We start from the raw sequence: 19,482 nt of genomic DNA, 5'->3' as shown, positions 1-19,482 counted from the left end.
AAAATCAGACTTACACTTCAGCTACGGTAAAACTTCAACTGTGATGATTTTCACTCCATTTCTTCTGCAGCACACAAACACATAAAGACATTAACATTTAAGTGAAATCTTTGAGAGAAGCAACACATGATATCTGTACATTACATGATGCTGGAAATCTCAGGAATGTCCATAAGAAATTTTACCAGACTTGTAACTTTATGAAACATGCAGAGTAAGAAAAATTTAAAAGGAAACTTCTGAGCGCATTGTAGAGGAGAAACAAATAGAATAACATCAAATGCTAAGTCATACGTGCTTTGCAAATACAAACATTTAAGGATGTCAATGTGGGAAGAAAAAATATAGGCTTCACAAATTCACAGTGTTTGTTTCAGGGTACACGACGTTCAGTAAATTCTAAGATCAGTGGGTCATTAAGAATGAGAGGCTGCTCTCCTGAGTCTACAAAGGGCCCCCGTCACATCCTTGTTCCTCAGGCTGTAGATGAAGGGGTTCAGCATGGGGGTCACCACAGTGTACATCACAGAGGCCACAGAGCTGTCATGGGGAGAATGGGTCCCTGCAGAACTGAAGTAAGCCCCAAGGCCTCTTCCATAGAAAAGGAGACCTCATAGAGGTGAGACCCACAGGTGGAAAATGCTTTACACTTTTAAAATGCTTTAACTCTCCATGGAGGGCATCTTCATTAGGGAGGCTATGATCTGAGAGTAAGAGAAGAGGATCCCTGTGACGGGACACACCCCCAGGAGGGCAGTTAACACTTACAACAGGATGACACTGACATTGGCAATGATATCGGTCCTGGCCACCTTGAGCACCTGAGCCAGTTCACAGAAGAAATGGGGGATTTCTGTGTCCTTGGAGAAAGTCAACTGCTTCATTAGTAGAATCTGAATCAGGGAGACCAAGGGTATGACGAGCATGACATCAGAACTAAGGAAACACAGGCATTCGGGTTCATGATGGTCACATATTTCAAGGGATAGCAGATGGCCACAAAGCAGTCATATGCCATTATGGTCAGTAGTACACTATCCATTCCCACAAAAGCCAAAAATAAAATATCTGGATGAGGCACTCTGTATACAAAACAAAATGCCTTTGATGTGTGCTTGAATGTTTGCCAGCATCTTTGGGGCCATTGTGGAGGTGAAACTGATGTCAGCCAAGGACAGTCTGGAGAGGAAGAATACATGGGGCTATGGAGCTGGGAGTCAGAGCTGACAGCCAGGGTGATGAGCAGGTTCCTGAGCAACGTGACCAGGTACATGGTCAGGAAGAGGCCAAAGAGGATGGGCTCCAATTTAGGGTCCTATGAGAGGCCCAGGAGGAGGAATTACGGTGCACCTCTGTGGTTCAGTGTCTCCATGTCACAGAATATCTGCTGTGCCAGGAAAAAAATCAGTTTTTAAGGTACAGCCAGATGTCACCATATTCACCTTATACTTTATGATGTGAGGTATAAACACACAATCTCTCTCTTTGTATATAATATACATATACATATACATATTAAGTGTGTATATATATTCATATTTTAAACCTGCTTTTCCATTCACAGACAGGTAGAGTACTAAGCCTCTACTTTTCCCTCTTAAAGTATGACTCATCTTGAAAACTTGTCATTTTTGTATTTCTTTCATTTGCATCATTTCTTTTTCTTAATTTTTTTATTTTAAAGAGGTTAAGATTAAAATAACAAAACAAACAGAACAGATCATAAGGAAACAATTTCAAGAAACACGAATTTCAAAGCAAGTCCACTGGAGATCTTCAGTGACTACATTATTGTCTCTAGTTTTCTTCCAAATAGTTGTTCCCACCTTCACACACACTGAATGCATACAGAACATTATAGAACTAATCTAATCATAACAGAATGATGAAGGCTTTTTAGGTCCTCAAGTCCTGACAGTGGGGGATGTCAGCAATGACTGCCACAATGTTTCACATTCTCTTTGAAGTAGCTGTTTTTTATCGTATGCTGAAATTGAACATAAGAGACTAGACTAATATCTCTCTGAGCAGTGAATCATAGTATTGCTATATTTTAATCATAATGCTACAGAATTAGCACTAGGTTTCTTAGTGTCTGTTCTTCTTTAGTATATCTGGTCATCACATCATGCATTATATAATCTGTTCCCATAAACTGTTTAGAAATTCGCCCATGTGTGGACCTCTACATCTATATCTGTCCTTTCTGTATTATAGGGAAAAACAGATCATAACAAGACAACAAAACAAATTCCTAGAAAAACATGAAATGAAAAAGATATATAAAGCCACATTATTAGGTGATCTACAGTAGTTACTATGTTTACTCTTGGTATTTTCAATAGAATTGTCCACATAATCAGACATAATATAATTGAACATAGCATTACATAGCTATTTTAATAAAAACACAGATTTGGAGACATTGTAGGACTTCAAAAGCAGTTAATACTCAAAACAGAATGGGTATCTTATTACATCTTGTTATCTTCAGAGTAGTTGCCTCTACTCTTAGATTTGGTACTATCAAGCATACCAAATTCAGATAAAATCAGTCAAGGCAAAACAGTGGTCTAAGAAATCAGCTTCAAAAAGATCAGTCATAGAAGACAAAGTTAGTAATACAGGGCTTCAGTTTAAATTAATAGGGAATTAAGGATAATTATGATGGTATAGCCTGTTATTTTTGGGCTAGCTGTCTGTGCCCCCAAATCTAGTATGAGTAGACAGACTGGAACAAAATAAAATCAAACTAAACAGAGTAATAAGACTACTGTGGCTTTTAAATTCTGATACTTTATTAACAACGTCTTTTGCCTTCATTTTTTAGGCAATTCCTCGTCTTTCCCTTTCTCCGGATGTTTTGTAAATTTTGGGTCACACCAGTTCCTTTAGTTTTTAGATTAGAGTGTCAACCCATTATCTATCTGAGTGGTGCTGAACCTTTTTACCCTTGAATTTGATCTTGAGCTGTACTCCTTTACTTACTAAAGCCACAGGGTTTTCCTTCCTTCTAGCTGTGTAGTTCTACACTGCACCTGAGTGTTATTTCCAGTCTATCTGTGCCTGCTGGATGAGTTATCCCTATTTCTCTCTGGTTCCCTGTCACATAGAGCATAATTTTCTCATCTTTGACTTTCACTCTATTAACTTTCTTTCTGGTTGAGTGTATTTACTATTCAGTGTATCTCAATGGATCCTGTCACCTAATCTACTCTTCCTGTGTCTTTTTGTTAGTATATAAAGGCTATCTATATTAAAGATTATAGCCGACCTTCTCTGCCTCATTACTGCTATTCTATTTTTCTGCTATTATTTGTCCACTTTACTCCTTCATTCCACTGTCTGCCCCATTCACTGAGGCCTCTCTGCCACTGTTGCTGGAATCCTGGTATTTTTATCTCTCCCTCTAGAATGCTCTTCAGCATTTTTGTGGAATTGAATTGGTGGCCATGAACTCCCACAGTTCCTCCTTGTCTTGGAAACATCATATTTCTCCATTAATTTTGAGAGTTTTTCTGGGTACATCAATCTGGGTTGGAGGTTATTTTCTTTCAGGGCTTGGACTATTTCCCCCCAGGCTCTTCTCAATTTGAGTGTTTTTGTTGTTAAGTCTGTTGTTATTTTGATGATTTTTCCCATTGTAGGTAATCTGCTTCTTTCCCCTGGCTGCTCTTAATATTCTGTTCTTTGGTGGATTTTTGGAATCTTGATTATTTTATGTTTGGGTGTAGATCTGTCTTGATTGCAGGTGGCTGAAGTTCTGTAGGCCTCATTTATCTGGATAGCATTTCTTTTTCCTATGGGAAATTTTCGTTAATTATATCTGTGAATAGTCTTGGAAGTTCATTTTAGGTTACACCTGCTTCTTCACTCACATGCTTTATTCTTAAGTTATTGATCCTTTTGTCATCTCCTAGGCTTTGAATTATTTCTTTCTGGTTCTTCATTTTTTTTTTTTTTGTCTTTTTGCTTTTTATCCGTATTGGGGATAAAACTCATGACAGCCTGCTTGCAAGGCAGGCGCTTGTGCCAGTGAGCTAAATCCCCAGCACCTTCCTCATTATTTTTAAGAGATCTTTTCTTTTGTGATCATATATCATAAATTTCTCTTCAAGTTTAAAAGGCTAACTTTAGTTTCTGTCAAGGCATTTTGACAGTTTTCAAAGGAGTTTTTAGTTTCCTGGTTCTCTCTTTGGATCTGTTTCATGTAGTCTAGGTTATGTTTAAATTCTTCATCAAAGGTTTCTCTTTCTTTTCTGAATTCCTCCATTTTTCTATCTGTGTTCTCTTGGGAGAGGCTTATCATTTGTTGATTTAATCTTTTTATATGTTGCCTCACTCAGATAAGAAGTACAGTTTTAAATTCATCTATGAGGTCATGAAGGTATTTCTTTATGTCTGCTAATGCTGTGTCTAGTATTGGAAGGTTACTGCACTGGTTTCTGCTGTATTTACCCCTGGGCTTATTTTCCCAGGTCCAGCAGCTGGAGGTTTTTTTTATTATTATTTATATCTCTTGTTATGTTTCTGGTTTCTTTCAGACTGCTTTCTCCGGGGGTCTCTGGCCCTCTCCATATTGATTAGTGTCTTTCTGATGTGTGCTGACTGGGGTTTTGTTGTCCTCCCCATTTTGTTGTTATCTGAGGTACATGCCTGCATTCAGAGATGGTGCAGGCTAGTCTCAAGCCTCTGAGCCAGTCAATCCGCAAGTAAGGCTGTAACTTGTGGAAGTCCCAGAGTTGCGACAATTTTGTACCTGCTTATTGGGTCCCAACCAGAGGCATAGCTCAGCTCCAACAGATACCAACAGTTCTCTCTTCACCAGGGGTGGCTGACTGATGTCACCATGGTGCCAGGCTCTGCCCAACTCCAAGATGTCTTCCACCAGTCCTCTCTGCGCCGGGGGTGGCTGACTGATGTCATTGTGGCACCAGGCTCTGCCCAACTCCAAGATGACCTCCAGCCAATGACAGCAGCTGCAGGGCCCAATTGCTAGCACTCACCAGGTATCAATGCAGTTCTTCCACTTGGATCCAATCCACACTGCACTGTGTGTCATCACTGCACTCCCAGCACAGCACAGAACCATCAGAAAACTGCATGGTGTCTGGCTTTGGTGCCCAAGTGTATGGTCCTCTTGCAGTCTCCTCCAGCACAGCCAGGTGACTCTGGCTGCTTCACGGGGCCCCATTTCCTTTACTCACAGAGAGCCAATAAAACTCTTCCCCTTGAATTCATTGCTCACTGTGCTACATCCTTCCATTAAGTCCCAGGATTCACCAACTCCCATTATTGGTAGCTACTATCCCAGCATGACTTTGGATCATCCAGGCATGCCTAGTATAGCACAAAATGGGTCTCAGGGAGTGTGCCAGTTTTCAGTTCTCCACCTATGCTTTTCCTTCCTCTTCTTAGTTTTATTTTTCACTTCAGTTATGACCTTGGTTAATAAGAATCATTATCCAATGTCTGGCCCTCTCCATGTTGTCAAATTCTAGCATCTGACCTGATTTCTCTGCAGAGGCACTCCACCCAGCCCCAAAGAAAGCCACCAAGTTTTCTCTCTCGAGAATGGCCATTTTCACAGTATTTATTTTTCCTGTCTATGAGCAAGGGATGTCTTTCCATTTTCTTAGGTCCTTTTCAATTTCTTTTTTCAGTGTATTATACTTTTACCTATATAGATCTTTCACTTCTTTCATGAGAATAATTCCTAAATATTTCATTTTTTGGTTGCTAGTGTGAAAGGTGTGGCTTCTCTTATTTCTCTCTATGTGATTTTATTGCTAGTGTATAGAAGTCCTATTGATACTTGAGTATTCAGTATTGAATTGATATTTAAGTTAGTGTATAGAGCTCTTATTGATATTTGAGTATCCAGCTACATTGATGAATTTATTTATTACATCTAGAAGTCTTTCAATGGAGTTTTGGGGGTCTGCAATGTACAGAATTGTGTAATCTGCAAATAATGATAATTTAACTTCTTGTTTTACTATCTTTACCCCTTTTATTTCTCTCTCTCTTGTTTAATTGCTCTGGTGAGCATTTCCATTACTGTATTAAATAGGAGCGGTGATAAGGGCTATTCTTGTCTTGGGCCTGATTTTAAGGTAAAGGCCTTCAGTTTTTGGCCATTTAGTATGATATTAGCTGTTAGTTTGTCACAGGTGGCCTATATTATATTGAGTAAAGACCATCTATTCCAACTTTCTGTAAGGTTCTTATCATAAATGAATGTTGGACCTTATCAAAAGTTTTTTCTGCATGTATAGAAATGATCATGTGATTCTTACTTTTGCCCTGTTTGATATAGTTGATTACATTTATTTATTTATGTTTGTTGAACCATCCCTCCATGCTTAGGATGAATCCTACTTGGTCATGATGTTATAATCTTTTTGATGATTTGCTGCATCCAATTTGCCAATATTTTATTGAGGATTTTGCATCTGTGTTCTTTAGGGAGACTGGACAGTAGTTCTTTTTCAGTTGGGACTCTTCAGGTATTGGTACTAAAGTAATATTTAGATCCAAGTATGACTTAGAAAGGATTGCTTCCCTTTCAATTTCATTGAAGAATTTGAAGAGTGTCAGTATGAAATCTTTTTGTATTTCTTGTAGAGTTTTGCAGCAAATTTGTTTGGGCCTGGGCTCTTCTTGGTAGGTAGGGTCTTAATTACATTTTCAATTTCATTAGTAGAATTTGCGTTATTCAGCAGTTTTTACATCTTCTTGACCTAGCTTTGGTACTTCATATGTTTCTAGGAATCTGTGTATTTCTTCTGTTACCAAACCTATGAGATTAGAGGTTTTTGAAATAGGTGTTGATGATGTTCTGTATTTCTACAGATACTGTAATGATTTCACCTTTTTCATTCCTTATTGCAAGAATTTGAGCTTTTTCTTCCGTTTTTAAATAAGGTTGGCTAGCGGCTTATCAATTTTATTTATTCTTTCAAACAACCAACTCTTTGATGAAATCATTCTTTGCATTATTTTTTTAGTCTCTATTGCATTAATTTCTTCTCTGATTTTTATAATTTCCTCCATTTTTTGGCTTTGGGCTTCAATTGCTCTTCTTTTTCTAGATGTTTGAGATGTAGCGTAAGGTTATTTATTTGTATTCATTCTGTTTTCCTGATGTGGGAGCTCAGTGCAATAAATTTTTCTCTGAGGACAGCTTTCATTTCATCCCAAGATTTTGTTAAGTTGTATTTGTATTTTTGTTAGCCTTTAGGTATTGTTTAATTTCTTCTTTAATTTCCCCTGTAACCCACTGATTACTCAAGATTGTGCTATTCAGTTTCCATGTGTTTGTGGGATATTTGCAGTACCTTTTATCATTAACTTCTAATTTCATAGCACTGTGATCCCATAACATGCAAGAGAAAATTTCCACTATTTTGCATTTATTGAAATATTTTCTGTGGGCTAGTATATGGTCTATTTTAGAGACTGTCACGTGTACTGCTGAGAAGAATGTGTATTCCAATGTTGTTGGATGGAACACTGTATATGTCTATCACGTACATTTGTTCACTGGTGTGATTAATTTTTGCTATTTCTTTGCTCATTTTCTGTCTGGTTAATCTGTCCCTTGGTGTCAATGGTGTGGTAAGGTCTCCTGTTATAACTTTGACATTACTAATTTGGTTTTTCATTTCTATTAATACTTGCTTTATATAACTGTGTGCTCTGGAATTTTGTGCAAATATATTTAAGATTATTATCCATTCCTCTTGAAGTTTTCCCCTAACCAGTGTGCAGTGACCTTCTGTATCTCTTCTGATCATTCTTCTTTGAAATTCACATTGTCTGCAAACAGAATAGCTACTCACATTTTTGGGGGATCCTGTTGCATAAAGTATTGTTTTCTATCATTTGACTTTTGGTCTGTGAATATCCTTTTGGGTTAGATGGGTTACTTGTAGACAGCATATGGTTGGATGTTGTTTTTTGATCCATTCTGCCAGTCTTTCTTTTAATTGGTGCATTGAGACCATTTATATTAATGGTTATAACCCTGAACTGCTGGTTTATTGTTGGCATGTTATCTTTCTGCTGTTGCATTTTTATCTTTCTATCCTGTTTAATTATCTGCTTTGCTTATTGATTTTTTTCCTAAGTGTATCTAAACTGTCTTTTAGTATTCTTCGTAGGTTTGGCTTGGTGATCATGAAGTTCTTCAGCTGTTCTCTCTCATGGAAGTATCTTATTTCTCAATCAATTTTGAAGGACAGTTTTTCAGGGTTCCTCAGTCTAGATTGGAAATCATTTCCCTTTACGATCAGAAATACTTCACTCCATGCTCTTATTGACATTGTTTGTGTTTAGAATTCCCCTGTAATTCTGATAGGCTTTCATCTACAGGTTATCTATCTCTACTAACAGCTTTTAATATTCTATTTTATATTGTATTTTGGGGGTGGTGTTTATTATGTGTCTCAGTGTATTTTTGTTTCGGTTATGGCTATTTGTAGTTCTACATGCTTCACTAATATTAATGTCAGTTTCCATTTTTATGTTTGGGAAATTATCAGCTATTACTTCTGTAAATAGCCTCGTGATATCATTTGTGTTGTGCCCCTCTTTTTCGTTTATCCCTATCAATCCTGTTTTTTTTTCTTTGATTCATCTTGCAGATGTGAATTGTTATTTCCTGATTATTTGTTATTTTTAGATCCTTTCTTTTCTGTTCGCTGCAATCTTGTCTTGGAGTTCTAGAATTCTATCTTCCCTTTTGTTGAATTGGTTTTGACAACTTTCTGTGGAATTTTTGGTTTCCTCTATGTCTCTTTGAATGTGTTTTATGTATTCTCTTTGTTTCTTATATTGCTCATCCAAGGATTCTCTCTTTTTATTTTGTTCCTCTAATTTTTTAACTGGGTCTTCTTTAGATGTGTTCAGCATCTCTTTCATTATTTTTATCCTTTCTTCTTTTACCTGGGAGATTATTTCTAGTTTCAATTCCTTTAAAGCTTCCCACAGTTACTTCTTTATTATGGTTACTATTATTTCAGCTATTTGAGGAATATGGCATATATTTTCTTCTATACACATGGTTCCTATGCTTTCTTGGGATGGCCTGGACATTTGAGATTGCATTTTGGTCTTTTGTTTTGTCATTTTCCTACAAATCCATGTTTCAAGTGTTGTTTCAAGGCTTCCCCTGGGTTTGTTGGATATGGTCTCCTATGTCCTGGGCTCCTGGGACTCCTTTGGTAGCATAGCTCCCTCTTTGTGCAGCAAGGTCCCTGAATTAAAAGAAGGTTACCAGGTGAGGTTTAGGCAGGTCTAAAGCTTCCTCAAAAAACTAAGCTCTGCCCTCTGGCAGCGAAGCTTCCCAGACCAAAAGAAGGCTACCAGGTGTGGCCCTGGGAGGCCCAAAACCTGCCAAGCCCAGTCCAGTGTGGTCACAAGACAAGCAGGTTCCCAACCTGGCAAGGCACTCAATTTCTCCCGGGGCTCAGATGATATGCATGAACCCACATCCTTGGGTTGTGAAGCTCCCTGGGCTGAAAGAAGTTCATCAGTTTGACCTAGGTAGGCCTTTATAGCACAGCTTCCTTCTTTGGGTCGTGGTGGTCGTAGTGGCAGCATCAAAGCTCCTTGGGCTAAAAGAAGGTTGCTGGTGCAGCCTACATAGGCCTGCGCAGGGAAGCTCCCTACTTCAGATGGCAGCAATAGAGATGAAACTCCCCAGGCTTGAATGGTTTTTAAAAAAAAATAAATAGTGATTGACTGAGCACTTTTATCACTGAAGAAGAGAATGAGGAAAACATAATGATAAAACCATTGGATAAGAAGTTTGTATAATCATGTGTCCCATTATACATTTTAACTTTAGTCTTCAAATTTGAAATTTGAGTTTTAAAATATATTCTGGTTTAGAAGAATTTGTACCAATCAGATACTTTTGTTTTTAATTTTTTAATTAGAGTGATTATTTTTATTCGAAGTGAAAGGATTCTTTTGTTCTCTTTTTCTTATACAAAGAGAAAGCTGTGTTTTATACAGATCAGTGTTTCTTATGTCTAGTGTTCTTAGACATTAATGAGTTTCTGTGACCTAGACAGAGAAGGAAAATAATATAGAAACCAATAATTAAAGAGCTCCATGAAGATATTGTTTTTACAACTGAGAAGTATTGCTCAAGGTATCCAATTGTACCTCAAGTACAATTACTTCACTTGTAAATGCTTGTGTGAAAAATATATACAGGGGCTGGGGATATAGCTCAGTGGCATAAGCACCTGCCTTGCAATTAGGCAGTTGTGAGTTTAATCCCAGGTACTGATAAAAAGTACAAAGACAAAAAAAAAAGAAAGAAAGAAAAGAAAAATATATACAGAATGCTGTGTGTGGTAGACTAGACTTGAATTTCAAGCACTCTAGAGACTGAGACAAGGGTATCACTTGAGTGAACTAATCCCACACATCAGCCTGAACAGCATATCAAAGCTCCATTAAAAAAGATCTCTACACAGATATATGCATGAATGGTCTTACCATCTGGCTGGTGGGTTCTTCTCTCAAACTAGAAAGAATTACAGAGTAGAGAGTCAGAAGAGAACTGAGCAACAAGTATTTTATTGTATAGTTAAAGAAGAAAGATGTATGTACTATAAAGTGAAAGCAAAAAGCCCCTTTTTACATAAACCTGGGCTGGGACCTGAAGGGATTGTCCAAGGGGCTCCTAAGTGAAGGCTTTTGAACTAAAAAAAATGACTACATTGCTGTTTTGGTTGCTTTTCTCTCACTGCTGAGAAAAATAAGCAACACCCAAAATTGGGGAAAGAAACGTTTATTTAGCTCACATTTTGTGGTGGTTTCAGTCCCTAATCTGCTAGGGCAAAAGCAGGCTGGAACATGGCAGAGGGCAAAAGTACAAGGTGGTAGAAAACAGCAAAAGCTACCTGAGCCAAAAAGGGAGGAGCATGACAGAAGCCTCTTTCTGCCCCTTATGCTGTGTGTATGCTGCCCACCTAGGCTGAATATAGCACAGACACACATAATCCCAGCACTGAACCATGAATCTGCCACAAGCCCCAGAAGGCTGTCCTTATAACTGCATGAGGTTTTGGGGGAGCCTACAGACACAAACCATAGCAACTGATTAAACAGTCAGTGTAAACACAATGAAGATATTTCATTTTATATTAAGGAGAATAGAACAAAACAAAACAAAGCAGATCAGAACATGTTTGCAGTCTCCCTGTTTGAATGTCCACCTTGTGTTCTTTGATACTGTGATTTGAGGAACTATTTTCAAGAAGATAGTGTGTAATCTACTAGCAGGTAATTTCTTACTGTTATGTTTTTTTGTTTTGTTTTGTTTTGTAGTTCTGTATTGCATGTACCCTTACGCCGCTTTGGTTTGTTTTGTGTTTTTCTCTTTTTCCTCTTAAATAAAAAAAAAAAAAAAACAATACAAACCACACAAGATTTCAAAACAAGACAACAGCGATTACCATAATGTCTCTTATTTTCTTCAAAACAGTGGTCCATATCTTCACACATAATGAATTCAAAGAAGAAAAAATGGTATAAAACCATTGAAAACAGAATAATGAAAACATTACAGGCTTTCAAAACGACACAATAGAAAAATCAACAATGGCTACCACAATGTCTCTTATTCTTTTCAAAATACCTGTCCATACAATTCACATATATTGAAATTAAATAACACAAATCAGACTAAAACCAGTCAAAACAAAGAAAAAAAGTAGTACAGAACTTCATAACAAGATGATAGGAAATCAGCAATGGCTACCATTATCGGAGTTTATCTTAGATCCCCAATCTTCCAAACGAGTGTATGGCAGAGGTTAAAGAAAAAGAGACAAACTGTATGATTTGTAGGCCTCCAGGAGAGTCAAAACCCTTTAATTAAGCTCGAGGCTTCAAGGGTATAAACAAAGTATTTTCTAGGTCAGTCCACTTATATCAGGAACAAGGACTAAGGGTGGAGAAACAGAAAAGTGCAGGCAATGAGCAGGACCTTGGGAGTCACTTCAAGGATGTCTCTAAGCAAGGAATCAAGTCAGTTCAGTAGCACTGTCTTATCATGAAGACATGGTAGAAGTGAGACTGTAGGAGTAACCTTTGCAGCTGCTGTGTCTACCTTGTTAATTGGGGTTGGAGCCAGAGTGTCCACAGCTGCGGCCTTATCCTGACCTTTGAGGTACCTCTGGCCTCACAGGCCACTACAGGCCTCATCCAGGACCAATGATTCCTAGAGGTTCACTTATTATGAATCAGCTCCCACCGCCAGCCAAGGGGCCTAGGGCTAGGACAGATTGACAGATAAACATAGAAAGCCAATTAGTAAAATTTAAATCCTGCTCAGAGCCTCTTCATAGTGGTCTCCAACAAATCATAAAGTCTGATGTTCTTCAAAGTAGGTGTTTATGTCATCACATGTGATAAAATCAATACTTGTAAACTGTTTAGGACAAGTTCCAGGCAGTATAAACCTCTACATGTATACCTATCCTTTCCATATTAAAGGAAAAACCAAAACAAATTACAAGAAAAATGAGAAACAAAAGAGATGAATAAATAACAATAACAAAGAGCCAAAAGTAATGACAATACAGGTTTTGAAAACAATGTGGTAGGAACACAACTAAGGCTGTTGTTTTGCATGGTTATCTTCAAAAGATTACCAGATATAAACATGCAAAATTGCTGTAATTATACGAATGTTAACTACTTTGTTCTAAGATCTAATAGAATTAGTAATACAATCACTTTAGCTATCTTAAGTGTGCATATACAAATTTATAACTTTTCTTTTCCTCTTTTCTTTGAGTTATTTTTCCCCTTTGAGCCATTTCTCATCCTTCCATAATATGTAATGAAGATTTTGTATCTTATTTACTCTTTTATTTCTTACACTAGGGAGACAATATGGTATTTACACATGAGCTTGACTTGTTTTGCTTAATAAATGTGATCTCAAATTCCATCCATTTATCTATAAAAGCCTCAGTGTTATCATTCTTTATAATTGAGTAATGATCTATTGTATAAAAATACCACATCTTTTGTATCCATTTCTCAGTTGATGGCCATTTAGTTTATTTCCAATATTTACCTATTATAAACTGTGCTGGTATAGACATGGGTGCACATATATCACTGTGGTCTGAAGTTTTTAGTTCTTCTGGGAAGATACCCAGAATTGAAATATCTGTTGTTTTTTTTTTTTTTTTTTTTTTCCTTTTTCCTTTTCATTGGTACCAGGGATCGAACTCACGACTGCCTGCTTGCAAGGCAGGCACTTATGCCGCTGAGCTAAATCCCCAGCCCTGATATATCTGGGTTAAATGGGACTTCCAATCCCAACTTTTGGAGGAACCTCCAGACTGACCTCCACAGTAGTTGTACCAATCTATACTCTCATCGACAGTGCAGAAGAGTTCCTTTTCCCCCAAAGCCTCTCCAGCATTTGTTATTGGTGATTCTCTTTCTTGGTCATTCTTTCTGGAGTGGGATGAAATCTCAGAGTGGATTTAATTTGCATTTCTCTGATGACTAATGATGTTCAACATTTTTTCATGTATTTATTTGTCATTTGTATTTCCTCACCTGAAGTGTGCATTCATTTCAGATGCCCATTTTTGGAGTGCCTCTTTGAATTTTGGGTTCCTAACTTTAAAAATTCTTTGTATGTTCTAGACAGCTGTTCTTTGTCTGAGGGAAATTTGATTAAGATTTTTTCCCAATTTGTGGGTTTTCTTTTTACTCTGTTGGAGCTTTCTTCTGACATACAAAAACATTTTATTGACTTATGTTATATTTTATTACTTTTTTATTTTAAAAAGAGAAAAGTTAGAAAAAAACAAAAATAAAACATAAACAAAAACAGCAAGCTCAAAACAATAACAATATAGGTTTTCCAAACAGAATGAAAGAAATTTAACAATTGTTGTTATATTGCATACTGTTTTTTTTCAAAGAACAAAAGAAAATTAAAGAAAAACAAAAGAAGGGTAGAAAAATATAAAATTAAAAAATAACATCATAGAATGGCTAACTGATACATTAGTCATTGTCATCTTAAAAAATATTTGCCAAAGTCACAAAATCAAAGCATAAATGGTATCTAGACACTCAAATACTGACATTTCAAATCCTTCTGTTCAATCTTCCAACTGAAATTCAGTAATATTGTCATCTGTCTTACACACTATAAATACTGTTAGCCAAAACATTTTAATAAGATGAGATCCCAGGAGTTAATTCTGGGCAGTATTTCCTGTGCAGTTTGATTTTTGTTTATGGATGCCCTGCTGACCCCTATGTCTTCAAGATTTTTACCTACTTTGTCTTCCATCAGATTAAGTGATTCTGTTTTAATATTTAGACCTTTGATCAATTTTGACTTTAGTTAGTGTGTGGTGATAGGCATGGATCTAGTTTTAGTCTAGTTTCCAGTATCACTTATTAAAGAGGCTGTGTTTCTTCCACTGAACTTGTTTGGCTCTTTTGTCAAAAGTGAAGTAGCTGTGTTTGTGTTTTTCTTTTTCATGGAAATGTCTCATTTCCTCACTGATTTTGAAGGACAGTTGTGCAGGGTACATCCATCTAGGTTGCACATCAATTTCCTTTAGCTTCTGAAATATTTCACTCCATCCTCTTCTTGACTTCATTGTTTATGTTGAGAAGTCTGCTGTGATTCTGATAGGTTTTCCTTTATAGTTGATCTGTCTCTTCACTCTAACAGCTTTTAATATTCTATTCTTATGTTGGATTTCTGGGATTGTGATTATTATATGTCTGGCTCTAGTTTTGTTTTGGTTATGGCTATTTGGAGTTCTGTAAGCTTCACTAATCCTAATGTCAGTTTCCATTCTAATGATGGTGAAATTTTTAGCTATTACTTCCATAAATAGTCTCTTGATATCATTTGTGTTGTTGTCTTTTTTTTCATTTATCCCTATCGATCTCATTTTTTCCTTTGAGTCATCTTGAAGCTGTTGCATTGCTATTTCCTGATTCGTTGTTATTTTTAAGATATCTTTTTTCCTGATCACTAGCTGCAATCTTTCCTTCAAGATCTGAAATTCTATCTTCGCTTTCGATAATGTGGTTTTGACAACTTTCAAAGAAAATTTTTATTTCCAGTATATCTTTTTGAATCTGCTTTATGTATTCTGTTCGTTTCTTATATTGTTCATCCAGGGACTCTATATTTTTGTTTTGTTCCTCTGATTTTTTTAACTGTGTCTTCTTTAGATGTGTTCATCATCTCTGTCATTGCTTTTGTCATTTCTTCTTTTACCTGGGAGATTATTTCTCATTTGAATTCTTTTAAAGCTTCCTGGATTTGCTTCTTTATTTCAGTTACTATTATTTCATGTATTTCAGGCATATGGCACATATTTTCTTCTATGTGCATGGCTCCTAGGCTTTCTTGGGATGGGATGGATGTTTGAGACTGTATTTTGGTCTTTCATTTTGTCCCTTTCTTATATTTCCATGTTTCATGTGTTGTTCCAAAGCTTTCCCTAGGCATTTTAGAAATTGTCTGTGTCCTGGGCTCCTGGAACAGCTCTGGTAGCTTAGCTCCCTCTTTGGGCCATGAGGTGCCTGGATTAAAAGAAGGTTACCACTTGTGGCTTAGGTAGGCCTAAAGCCTCCTCAGGTCACTCAGCTCCCCTCTACAGTAGCAAAGCTCTCCAGACAGAAAGAAGGCCATCAGGCATGGTCTAGGCAGGCCCAAATTCTGTTAAGCCCAATCTCGTGTGGCTGCCATCCAAGTGGGCCCCCAACGGCCCAGAACAAGGATCTGAAATTCTCCCAGGTATCCAATGTAGTGCAGGCATGCAACTCCTTGTGTGGCAAGGCTTCCTAGGCTGAAAGAAGGTCACCCACATTGTCTAGGTAGGCCTCAAACCTCCTCTGCAGGGCTTTTCTCTCCTCCAGGCAGTGGCAGTGCTTTCTAATCTGAGAGAAGGTCACTGGTAGGACCCAAGCAGGCCCACACAGTCCTGATCAGTTCCTTCCTCATGATGGTGGCATCAGCAGCAATGCTCAACGTACTGTAATTGAAAAAATGAATACACATTTTGCTTCCTTTGTTAGATGGATTCCTCAGTATTTTATTTATTTTTTTTTGGATGCTACTGTGAAGAGTGTGATTTCTTTTATTTCCCTCTCAGTGAGTTTGTGTGCAGAAATGCTATTGAGTTTTGAATGTTGTCTTTTCATCCAGCTATGTTACTAAATTTGGTTGTTATATCAAGAAGTCTTTCAAGGAAGTTTTGTTGATCTTCTGTGTGGAGTACCGTGTCATATGCCAATGATAATTAAAGCTCTTTCTTTCCTATCTTTATTTCTCTATCTTGTCTGATTGCTCTGACTAATATTTACAGCACTATATTGAATAGGAATGATGATAGTGGACAGTCTTGTCTTGTTCCTGATTTTAGAGTGAAAAGTTGCAGACTTTGACCATTTAACATGATGTCAGCTGTTGGTTTGTCATAGACGGGTTTTATCAGATTGAGGTAAAGATATTCTACTTTGATTTTCTGGAGCATTCTTATCAGGAATGAGTGTTGGACCTTATCAAAAGCCATTTTTTTAATCTATTGAAATGATCATGCGATTCTATTTTTGGCTCTATAGATGTGGTGCATTACATTTATTGATTTGTGTATTTTGAACCATCCCTTCATCCCTGGGATTAGTACTAGTTGGTTGTGGTGTGTGATCTTCTTGAAGATGTGCTGCATTCTATTAGAATGTTTTTTTTTATCAAAAAGCAAAATAGAAAAAAGAGTACAAATGATACAGAATTTCAAAAAATAACATTAAGAAAAAATAACATTAAGAAATCATCATTAGCTGATATCTTACATATTGTTATCTTACTCACTCAGTAAGTATTATTATTTACTTTTACACTAGAGAGCCCATCAACTGTAGAATGGATGAAAGAGATCTAGTATTTTTATAAAATGGAATATTACTCTGCTGCAGAAAAAGATAATCTTGAGGCTTTTGTAGGCAAAAAGGTAACTTGAGAGTATTCTCCTAAGTGAAATAAATAGTGTAAACATTATAGGAACTTGTATTCAAAATATAGAGTAGTTAACACCTACACATTTGCTTCCCAAAAATGTTTTCTTTAAAATGCCTTTAAACTATAGAGAAGCAACAAATCTAACATTTACCTCAGAATTCCACCACTAGGAACTCTACTGTGTTGTAACCCTGCAGCTCATGCGCTCAGGGCTACTTCTGTCCATGTATCTGATCATGGTACTCAGGAACCTTCTATCATCTGGTGTCAGCTGTAACTCCCACCCTCAAACCCCTTCTTCCCATCTTCTTTGTGACTAAATCTGTTCCATCTCTACCATGGTCTGAAGGATGATTTTGAACACTGAGCATTACAGAACCGTCATTCACTACGTAGACTGCATGACACAAGGGTCTATTACAGAGAGTTCAGTACTTTCTGTGAGGTACGCAGCTGACCCCACCGTGATGAACAATTTCATCCACAGCCGGAGAATCTGAGGCACCATAAGTACCCCAGCGAGACCCACAGAAGAACAGTATCCTTTAGGGACATGAGACTATCACGTGAATATAGTTTGGAAAAAGCAAAGCAAACTGACTTCTAGAATTGTAAGTCTTGCCTAATTCATTGTGTTAGTGTGGTAATATTGTGGCTTTAATTTCCTAAAAAATGTCCTGGTGAAATTCTGATGGGATGAATAGGGAATTTTAAAGTTGAGTGTGTATATTTTGCTTTGTTTTTAAATTTTAATTTGTAAAATGAAAGTTATTAAACTTGTATGATATTAAGTGTTTTGAAACAATTTTAATGTAACTGAAGTCATTAAAATGTATACTTAATATGATTAATGCTTGTGCTTTGTATGCTATGTGTATTTTACCCTATGAGTGGAATATAGTCAGATGTATAATTTCAAAATTATACATAAGTAACAGATGTGACTAGCACATATCAGCTTTGCCTGAGTAGAAGAGAAAGCTCAAACCCATTCTGAATGCTTATTTTCCTTTTGTCTCATTCCTCCATTAGCATTGGAAAGTCCGTGGAGACTGGGATTATATGGACCAATTTGGGTAACTATGAGCTCTGGTCATTGAGCCACCAAGGTCATAGAGCAGTCAATAATCAGCTAGTACTCCAGGCCTTCACTTACACCTAAAGTCCAGGGAGATCTATGTCTGTGTCCAGGCTCCACGGTTATCTGCATCTGTAAGCTCCTACTGAGTTTGTATTTATTTAAATTCTGAGGACAGTGAGTGAACCTTCACTGTAGAGGCGAGGCCTTACATCTGGTTTCCTTGACTATGGGCAGAAAAACAGCATCACAAAGTAAGTTCAACAGGATCTCATAGACATGTCAGGATACTGGAAAATAATTTTTTTTCTTCATGAGGACAGAGATGACAGTTTAGGTAGTCAGAGAGGAAGAAATATGAAAAATATCAGTTATAAGGAATGGAAATTTTATGATGACGATTGTAGGGGGAAACATTTATTATTTCAAATTCGATTTCCTCACACCATGTTCAGACCTTCCATTGTGGGCTCACAGAAACAGCAAGCATCCTTTTCTACAGTGCTTCCTAATCACTCTAAAATTTTGTGAAAATAATGACAAGGAGGTAGAGGAGGACAGGAACCATAGCAACATGAACTAGTTTTGAGGGCTTACTGTATTCCAGACACTGAGCAAACTTTTCTGTCTTGTTTCATTCCATGTGCTTTGTCTTCCTGTAATCATAAGCAACTGCATGACTGTTGCTTATAGCAAATGGAAAGCCTGTCATTTTAATGGATCCTGCAGTAGGTTCTGAGGTAGAAAAATGATTCATGGGAGTTGGGTGTCTCAAACAGACATGGAATTATATGACAATTACCAGCGGCAGATTGTCCTTAACAACACCAACCATTGCATTTCTCTGTCACTCCAAGTTGGGACCCCTTGCTCATCATGCCTAACCATAACCCTAACCCTAACCCTAACCCTAACCCATGCCATGTTAGGGTTTCTGAAAGCTCAAAGAGCAAAAGAATGAATGGCATCAGTTGCATCCACCACAGGAAAGACAGCATTCTGCACTATTTTGTCTCTTGTCACCACTGCAGGATGGTCTTTTAGCTACTGTATCTTGCTATCTGCATGCAATGACACTAGACAACCTCAAAAGGGGTAAGGCAAGTCAGGAGTTCATTTCCCTTGAGAAAAAGGACAGTAAAATATGAAACTATCATGCACCAGCAATTAAGGCTCACAATCTCTGCTCAAATATTTCTGTATTATGGTAAAGAATAAAAAAACTTACTGAACTGGACAACATCTGTCGGTTTATTATTTATTTATTTTACTTTAAAGAGGATAAAAGAGAATTAAACCAATCTAAACAAACCAGTGTAACAGATACGGGACTTTAAAACATTACAAAATCAACAATAGT

The 19,482-nt window shown here is 37.1% G+C and overlaps 1 pseudogene; it reads right to left on the bottom strand.

Annotated features, from left to right (window-relative positions):
- Positions 1 to 416: 416 nt before the first annotated feature.
- Positions 417 to 17,552, bottom strand: LOC100714065 (olfactory receptor 7D4-like; annotated as a pseudogene).
- Between the last annotated feature and the right edge of the window lie 1,930 nt (positions 17,553 to 19,482).

The sequence above is a fragment of the Cavia porcellus genome, unplaced genomic scaffold (assembly GCF_034190915.1).
Source record: "Cavia porcellus strain 051 isolate PalLab524CR breed Dunkin Hartley unplaced genomic scaffold, mCavPor4.1 scaffold_17, whole genome shotgun sequence".
Classification (NCBI taxonomy): domain Eukaryota; kingdom Metazoa; phylum Chordata; class Mammalia; order Rodentia; family Caviidae; genus Cavia; species Cavia porcellus.
The sequence above is the reverse complement of the archived record's forward strand: the minus strand, read 5'-3'. Positions and strand labels throughout refer to the sequence as shown.